Source organism: Melitaea cinxia, chromosome 15 (genome assembly GCF_905220565.1).
Source record: "Melitaea cinxia chromosome 15, ilMelCinx1.1, whole genome shotgun sequence".
Classification (NCBI taxonomy): domain Eukaryota; kingdom Metazoa; phylum Arthropoda; class Insecta; order Lepidoptera; family Nymphalidae; genus Melitaea; species Melitaea cinxia.
The window spans coordinates 15,656,611-15,665,375 of record NC_059408.1 but is presented as its reverse complement, the minus strand read 5'-3'; positions in this window follow the sequence as shown (position 1 = coordinate 15,665,375).

Sequence of the window (8,765 nt, the reverse complement as noted above, 5' to 3'; positions counted from 1 at the left end):
TCGTATTCGACTTTAAGGAAAAGTAATATAAAGTAACGCGCATATTTTAGTAAAGTGTTAAATAATAAAGCCTATTGTAATTATTATTATTTGAATGAATATTATCTATACAAATAAATAAAATTGGAGTGTCTGTTTGTAATATTAAAATGACAACTTGATACTAAATACATATAATTTTTTAAACATTTTTGTCTGTCTGTCTGTCTGTTTGTTCCGGCTAATCTCTGAAACGGCTGGACCGATTTTGACGGGAAGTATTAGTAAGGAGTAACTTAGGCTAATTTTGTTTTAGAAATTTATTTATTTTATAACTGCAAACTGAACAATAACTTTTTCGGTAAATTCCACGCGGACGCAGTCGCGGGCACAGCGGTGTGTATATAAAGAAATTCCTATAGAATCTTTTTAGTTTAATTATGCCACACCTGGCTGGCTTTAATTAAATTTTGAATTGAGATAGATAAAACAATGTCAGAAGTAATGGCGTAAAATTTATTTAGTTATTTTTAATTATTAGAATTTTTGAAGAAGAATACTTTTAGAATACTAAACGTCCATGTGGTAATATTGCATATAATTATGTTATTATTGCATATAAGGCAAAAATATTTCATTTTTATCAATTACTGTATTTCAGTGTGTACTGTGTTTTACTGTGTGGCTACGGTACTAAAGAATATAGCCACCCCCTCTCTTCCCGTGGGTGTCGTAAGAGGCGACTAAGGGATAACACAGTTCCTCTACCACCTTGGAACCTAAAAAGCCTACCTACCTACCGGTGGCGAAATAACCATCCAACTGCTGGCTTTGAAATACACAGACTGAAGACGGGCAGCAGCGTCTTCGGTGCGACAAAGCCCTGCGGTCACCAACCCGCCTGCCCAGCGTGGTGACTATGGTCAAAACACATGAGTTCACGTTATTTTTGACGTAAGATTGTGTAGGCCTATGTCCAGCTGTGGACTGTATAGGCTGTAATCATCATCACTGTATTTCAGAGCAACGCAAGTTTATTTATAGATAGACAAATAATTTTATATGTATATAATTCGAATGAAACTATCAAAACAACATTGTAAAGCAGTTTAATGGAAAACAACAATAAATTACGCGTGGAAAGTTGTTTTTGTTTTATAGATAAAATGTAAATGGCGCGTTTCTTCAACAAGTGAAAAACATCAACATGTACTGATCATATTTACGATGGTATAAAAGTAATTATTTTGTAGAATAAATAAATTTGTAAATAAAATTTTGGAACATAATAAATCCAAAAGAAAATAACTTTTTAACCGATTTCAAAAAGGAAGACGTTCGGAATTCGATTATTTTTTATTATAATTTTTTTAAAATGCGTTTATTGTTTAAAATGTAGTTGTGGTGTACAATAATGTATAAATAAATAAATATTTTTTTTTTTCTAAAATAGGTCGGAAAACAAGCCTATAGCCTACATGATGGTATGCGGTTACCGAGCCTATAGACGCATGCAACAATAGAAGCATAGCAAGCGCGTTGCCGACCCTACCCTCCCCCCCCCTTCCCCCTTACCTAACCTACCTAAATATATAAATACAAATATTACACCCAGACTCAGGCGGGAATCGAGCCCGCAACCCGCGGCACAGAAAGCAGGGCCACTACAAACTGCGTCAACGGGCTAGTCAATTATATTTTAAACACATTCAAAGAGATCTATACGAATATACCATCAACCTTACATTATTTCAAAAACACTCATATCACGTAACAAACGGGTCTGAGTGAAACTCCTAATACGTAAGTACGAGTGCTCGTATCAGACCTAACTGTCAGAGGAACTGGTCGAGTGGTCTTATTCCGAGAACCGCCTGCCCCAATTTCAATCAGAGCTCGTCGGCTTGTACCGTGACAACTGGTTGCAGATTTAAGGATTCGGGGTCGTATATCCGCGCTGTCTTTAATTACCGAATGTATCTTTATTTAACTAATTAAAAAGCATTTTGTGACTGAACAGATTGGAATTATTGTTTATTTTGTTATAACTTAATTAGCGTAAATAAATATCTCATATACAATGGCTTTTAGTAGGACATCTTTGTCGTGGTCCGGAACGGAAAACGCATGCACTAATCCCCACCCCACACACACTACACTATTGTAGTTAGCAAATAAGTGTAAATATAATAAAAATAATTACTATATAAAAATATAAAAAAGCAATATGTAGAAATAGTCTTGATCAGTGGACTCGCGTCGACTTTTAGAAATTTGAAATTTTAAGACTAGTTATTAAGGCTTCTAGGATTCTAAAGTTGCGGTGAAGTACCGATGCATGTTAAAAAATAATAATAATAATATATGGAATAACAAAAGCACGGGCATAATAAGCCTGTGGATATATCACATAATTAAAAAAAATCCCCACACTACGACAGACATCTATATAACCTTCACACATTGAACATTTATAGTTGAATTACATATTTGTCATGAGTGGGTATCCAACTTACAAATACTTACGCAATAGTCGATGGCTTTGATGAACAGAACAACAGAAATTTCTTAATATTCGACCTTCGAATTTATTAATCTAATATATAAAATTCTCGTCGCGGTGTTTGTAGTTAAACTCCTCCGAAACGGCTTGACCGATTCTCATGAAATTTTGTGTGGATATTGGGTAGGTCTGAGAATCGAACAACATCTATTTTTCATCCCCCTAAATGTTAAGGGTAGTCCAACCCTAATTTTTTTTCAATTTATATGAATTATTTTATTTTATTATGATTTGGCGTTGAAAAATACATACAACCCTAAATTTTCACCCTTCTACCACCAACCCCTATTTTTAAATAGCGTTTAGCGGCAAGACGACGTTTGCTGAGTTAGTTAGTATTCTATATATTTGCAGTTTTGATTTTTTTTTTTAATATTCTATCTTTCTCTACACACTACTACAAACTACTTGCTCTGATACAAAATCATTACAATTAGTATAGAATTTCTTTGAAGATCTTGCAAAACAAACAAACTTTTGACACAATTTTTCTAACTTAGACTAATTGGCATAAGCTAATCAAATTATTAATATTAAAAAAATACCTCTTTCGAGTTTCCTTCTACTGGTTAATTACACATGTGTATGTATAAAAAAAATAATCAGTATAAATAATTATATCTCTAACGTCTACTACGTATCGCGCAGTCGCTCAATAAAATTAAATCATGCGCAAACGTGACTACATACGTGACAATTATTTTTATGTGAGTACAAAAATATTTACTCAAATTAAACGATAACACTCAATCGTCACCAGTAGAATTCGAAACCTTTTTGGTGTCCGAAAACACAACACATACAAAGAAAGTCTTATTCTTCTTCTTTAGAGTGAAACGGCTTTCAATAGTGCCAAACGAGCACAGATGATTTCGCAAATGTCACGTAGAATATTAATATATATTGAATATTGATATATCACGTTTAATATTTACACGAATGTACTGTGTGGCTACGGTACTTAAGAATATAGCCACCCCCTCTCTTCCCGTGGGTGTCGTAAGAGGCGACTAAGGGATACATAGTTCCACTACCACCTTGGAACTTAAAAAGCCGACCGGTGGCGGGATAACCACCTAACCGCTGGCTTTGAAATACACAGGCCGAAGGCGGGCAGCAGCGTCTTCGGTGCGACAAAGCCAGCCCTGCGGTCACCAACCCGCCTGCCCAGCGTGTTGACTATGGGCAAAACACATGAGTTCACGTTATTTTTGGCGTAAACTTATGGAGTCCTATGTCCAGCAGTGGACTGTATAGGCTGTAATGATGATTTACACGAAGGAGATTGATCGGTGCGGTCGAGATTACAACTTTCATTAGTTTATTTAAAAAGTATATAGGGAATGGTAGTAGTTAGTATGAAATAAAATATCTCTTCACCTAGAGCAACACAAACATTAAAGTTAGTAAGAGATATTACATTATACTACTATGTTATGCTAGGAGAATATAACAAATATATATTTATACACACCTAACAAGTATTTACAATGTAATTCTAAGAAAAAGTGAAAAGTAAGTACGTTTGATATATTTACATAAAAATTTACAAAAAAGACTGAACATAAGCATCAATATACATTCAATATTTACAGGGCGAGGGATTTTGCGAGGAAGGACATCATATAGGGGATAAAGGAGATTAGGACAGTTAAAAAGGATATGTGATGCTGAACTGGAGTGGTCTCGTACCATGATTTTTGCAAGTGCAAATAAAGTCCAGGTCAAAGTCTTAGGTGCGACAGAGCCAGCCCTGCGGTCACCAACCCGCCTGCCCAGCGTGGTGACTATGGGCAAAACACATGAGTTCGCGCCATATTTGGCGGAACTTGTGGAGGCCTATGTCCAGCAGTGGACTGCAATAGGCTGAAATGATGATGAAATAAAGTCATTGTCATGACATACGTTCAACATTGTGATGAGCGGGGATCAAATCCACGACTATTAGTGAAAGAATAAGTTACTGTAAATACTTACCTAACCCGTCAACTAACCTGTAGACCAAATCTGCTACCGTTTTTGTCTATTTGTGTGTTTTTATGTCTATTTGTGCTTATGTCTATATGTGGACTTAAAATTGAGACTAAAATCTGTTAGAATAAAATGGTCAATCTATGGTCTTGCAAAATCTTTTACGATATTTTGTTGATATATACCTACAAATATGATCAAAATGTAATCTCTAACACGAATAACTACTATTAGTCCTCACTAACCTAAACTTTTTATTTGTCTTATGTTATCTTAATTAAATAAATCAAAAACGAATTATTCACATTATTGTCGTCTTAAATTTAAATATATATATTTTTTGTCATTAACATTATACATATTTACAATTCACAACTTAAGAACTAAATATTTACAGATAGTTTTGGTATAAATCATGTCCGCGTGGAATTGTGCCAAAAATGCTGGCAGCATTTCCCCGTTGAATCGCTATGCCGATTCTCTGGGCAAATAATGCAAAAAATTATTATTATACATCTTAAAGTACATTAAGTCACTAATAAAATACGTCATTAATCGTCCGTTTAATTTTGTTCTTTCCTAATTTACTCGCTTTTTCAGACGATTTAGTCGATGATGTTTGACAAACTAGAATATGCAGTAACACTTATCGTAAGTAAAAAGCAAACATAACGCTTCCAAACGAAAACGTCTCCAAATCATTACGTCTCGTTTCTCTATCGTTATGAAATTATCACATGCAAATATAAAATGAACCAATGACACGCTTCAGACGAATTTGCAGTCGACTTACAGTGCTGAACCTCACGCGTGGCGTCTAAAAATTTTACAGTAATAATTTATCGCGAGATGGGTTAAAAATAATTGAAATCGTATGTTTCACAAAGGACTTTTTATCCATATTGTACGTGTAATACTTAGTGATGTAGTTTATTTAAAGTTCAGGATGTTTGTGCGATTCTGATGTTTAGAAGATTTCGATGAAAAAGGTTAGCTTTTATACGTTTCTAAGTTAATATTTATATAGAAAAATGTGTGTGCTCAAGTGTAATAGAATAATGGCGCAATACACAAAAATGTTATTTTAATAAAATGTTAAAAAAAATTTTTTTTTCTGCTATTCTAAATAATGAAAATTTGACTTAAATACCTCGTCTATTTCTAGTTGGTGGTTTTCATCTAATCCAAGATTTTGTAGATAATACCTATGTTGTAGACATTTTTTTTCGAAAGCATCATATATTGATAAAATGATGAAAATATTACTCATTAATGGCCAATGTATATCATTCTTAAGATAATACTGATATTTCTAGAATCAGAACAAAGCTTAACTTATTAAATATCAAAACTGTCTCCGTTTAAATATATTTTAGTCACTTTTAATTCGTCATTTTATGATGTATGTAATTTGTATATATTATATTTTTTTTTTTTTTGTTGCAACTATAGAACTAAACGGTTACTCTTATAAGAAAAGCGTCAGTTTAATATTCGAATTTAATCCTAATTATAACCGTCTTATCTCTATCTTTGTGATTTATTTAATTTAGTTACGCATTTATATGCTATGGCTATTAGAAATTTTCTAACATAATTTTTATTTATATCAATTTGTCAAAAATCGTTAGTGTTGTGTGTATTTTATTGACAAGCTTGTACTTTGGCCCGTAAATGAAATATTTACTTTACTCTATAATTATTTATAGTTGTGCTTATTTTTTAATTTATATTAATTATAAAAATAGGTAAAAAAACTTTTTAAGTTAAACGGTTTTATGTTAAACATACATTGCAATGTTTAAGATAAATGTACTAAAAACCAAAAAATAATAAAATAGATACAGTCGTGGGAATTATAAACATATGCATAGACTAGACTAAAATAAAACCGTGGGGCACGTCAATTGTCTACAATCGTTGATTAAAATGTTTGTTTTGTAATGTTACACTATAATTAGGCAGTTGTTCAACCGACAACGATGGACGTGTGATAAGTAGGGCTAGAATGTGGAAACAAGCTAGCAAGCTCGATTATAAGCGAGTTTTAGGGTTTCATAGTGGTGAGCGAGTAGTACTTTTATCATATGTTTTGTCGATTAAAGACAAACTACGAGCAGTGAAACGATTCCTCGCCAGCCAGCAGTGTGAATGTCCAACGATAAACTAGTTGAAACATCTCTTTTATTTACATGGAGTGTATAACTATTGGAATTTCCATGAGCAAGAAAATAGTAAGTAATTTCCTCACCGTCTGCGGGCCAACTGCCTATTTTAACGACGAATTAAACGATTCTTCTATCGCACATTAAGTCGATAATTTGTAGACAATTGACGTGCCCCACGGTTTTATTTTAGTCTAGTCTATGCATATGTTTATAATTCCCACGACTGTATCTATTTTATTATTTTTTGGTTTTTAGTACATTTATCTTAAACATTGCAATGTATGTTTAACATAAAACCGTTTAACTTAAAAAGTTTTTTTACCTATTTTTATTTTCTAGTTTTTAGTTTTTATTTCGCATTCTGTTTAATTCATTTAGTGCTTCATTATTGCAAGGCCCATCTTAAATATTGAGGTTGTATAGTGCACTGTATTCTTCTTGTCAAGCCCTTTTATTTGATACCCATATTGGTGGGATTGATAAAAAATTGTTATCAGACATTTGGTAGCGGCGGCCAGCTTAGATTTCAATTTTGCATAGTAAATTGTATTCTACTTGTTGAGACCTTTCATTTGATACCCATGTTGATGGGATTGATAAAACCTAAGTTATCCGCCATTTTGTAGAGGCCGCCATCTTGGATTTTAATTTTATATAGTACATTGATTATACTGGTTGAGCACTTTCATTTGATACCCATATTGATGGGATCGATAAAACCTACGTTATCCGCCATTTTGTAGCGGCCGCCATCTTGTATTTCAATTTTTTATAGTATATTGTATTTTGCTTGTTGAGCCCTTTCATTTGATACCCATATTGATGGGATTGATAAAACCTACGTTATCCGCCATTTTGTAGCGGCCGCCATCTTGGATTTCAATTTTTTATAGTATATTGTATTCTGCTTGTTGAGCCCTTTCATTTGATACCCATATTGATGGGATTAATAAAACATAAATTATCCGCCATTTTGTAGCGGCGGCCATCTTGAATTTATAATGATAATGAATAAATTTAATTGTATTGTCACCAAAATCCAAAGTGTATACAAAATTTCAGATTAATCGGTTGACAGGAAGAGGGTGAAATTTGAATTACTAAATTTGACCCAAGAATAAATAATAAAAAATAAATAAAACAAACGGGGTGAGCTAAATAAAACCGTTTAAAAAAGTGTGTGTGTGCAATTCTGAACAGTAAGGTTTACACGGGGTACAAGAGTTTTTTTTTTTCTCGGTGAAAAAAAAACAATAAATAAATCTCTCTAAAAAATAAATGAAAAAAGTAAAATAAAATAATAATAAATAAATAAATAAGACACAAACACTACATTACACATGTATTCTAATTTATTCTCTCGCTGACTTCTAATATATAAAATTCTCGTGTCATGGTGTTAAACATCGAACTAATCCGAAACGGCTCGACCGATTTTAATAAAATTTTGTGGGCATATCGGGTAGGTCTGAGAATCGGCCAACATCTATTTTTCATTCCCCTAAGTTATAAGGGGGGGGGGGGATTAAGCGAGTTAATAACATATATGGCAAAGAAACGTTTGCGGGGTCAGCTAGTAATCTTATATATTTATGTGTTTGTTTCTTTATCATGACGCATTTTTATTTCACCGAGTTTTAAATCACAACGATTCCAAAAAAGTTTCTCTTTAAAAATTATTATCCATATATTAATACGCGAAGCAAAATCTTTTTGCCTATTTTTACGAAAATTGTGCGGACGGAGGAGTATAAAATTTCGCACACTTATAGTTTATATAAATGAGTAGTGCAGAATGATAATATTTTTAAAAATTATGCACAAAATATATATTAAATAAAAAAAAAAACAGTACACACGCTACCATGTATTTGACACCCATACGAATTAATACCAATCATACAATACAATGCGGTCACCAACCCGCCTGCCCAGCGTGGTGACTATGGGCAAAACACATGAGTTCACGCCATTTTTGGCTCGAACTTGTGGAGGCCTATGTCCAGTAGTGGACTGCGATAGGCTGATGTGATGATGATGATGACGTATTACTCTTGTTTAATGTTCAAACATATAATTTAAAT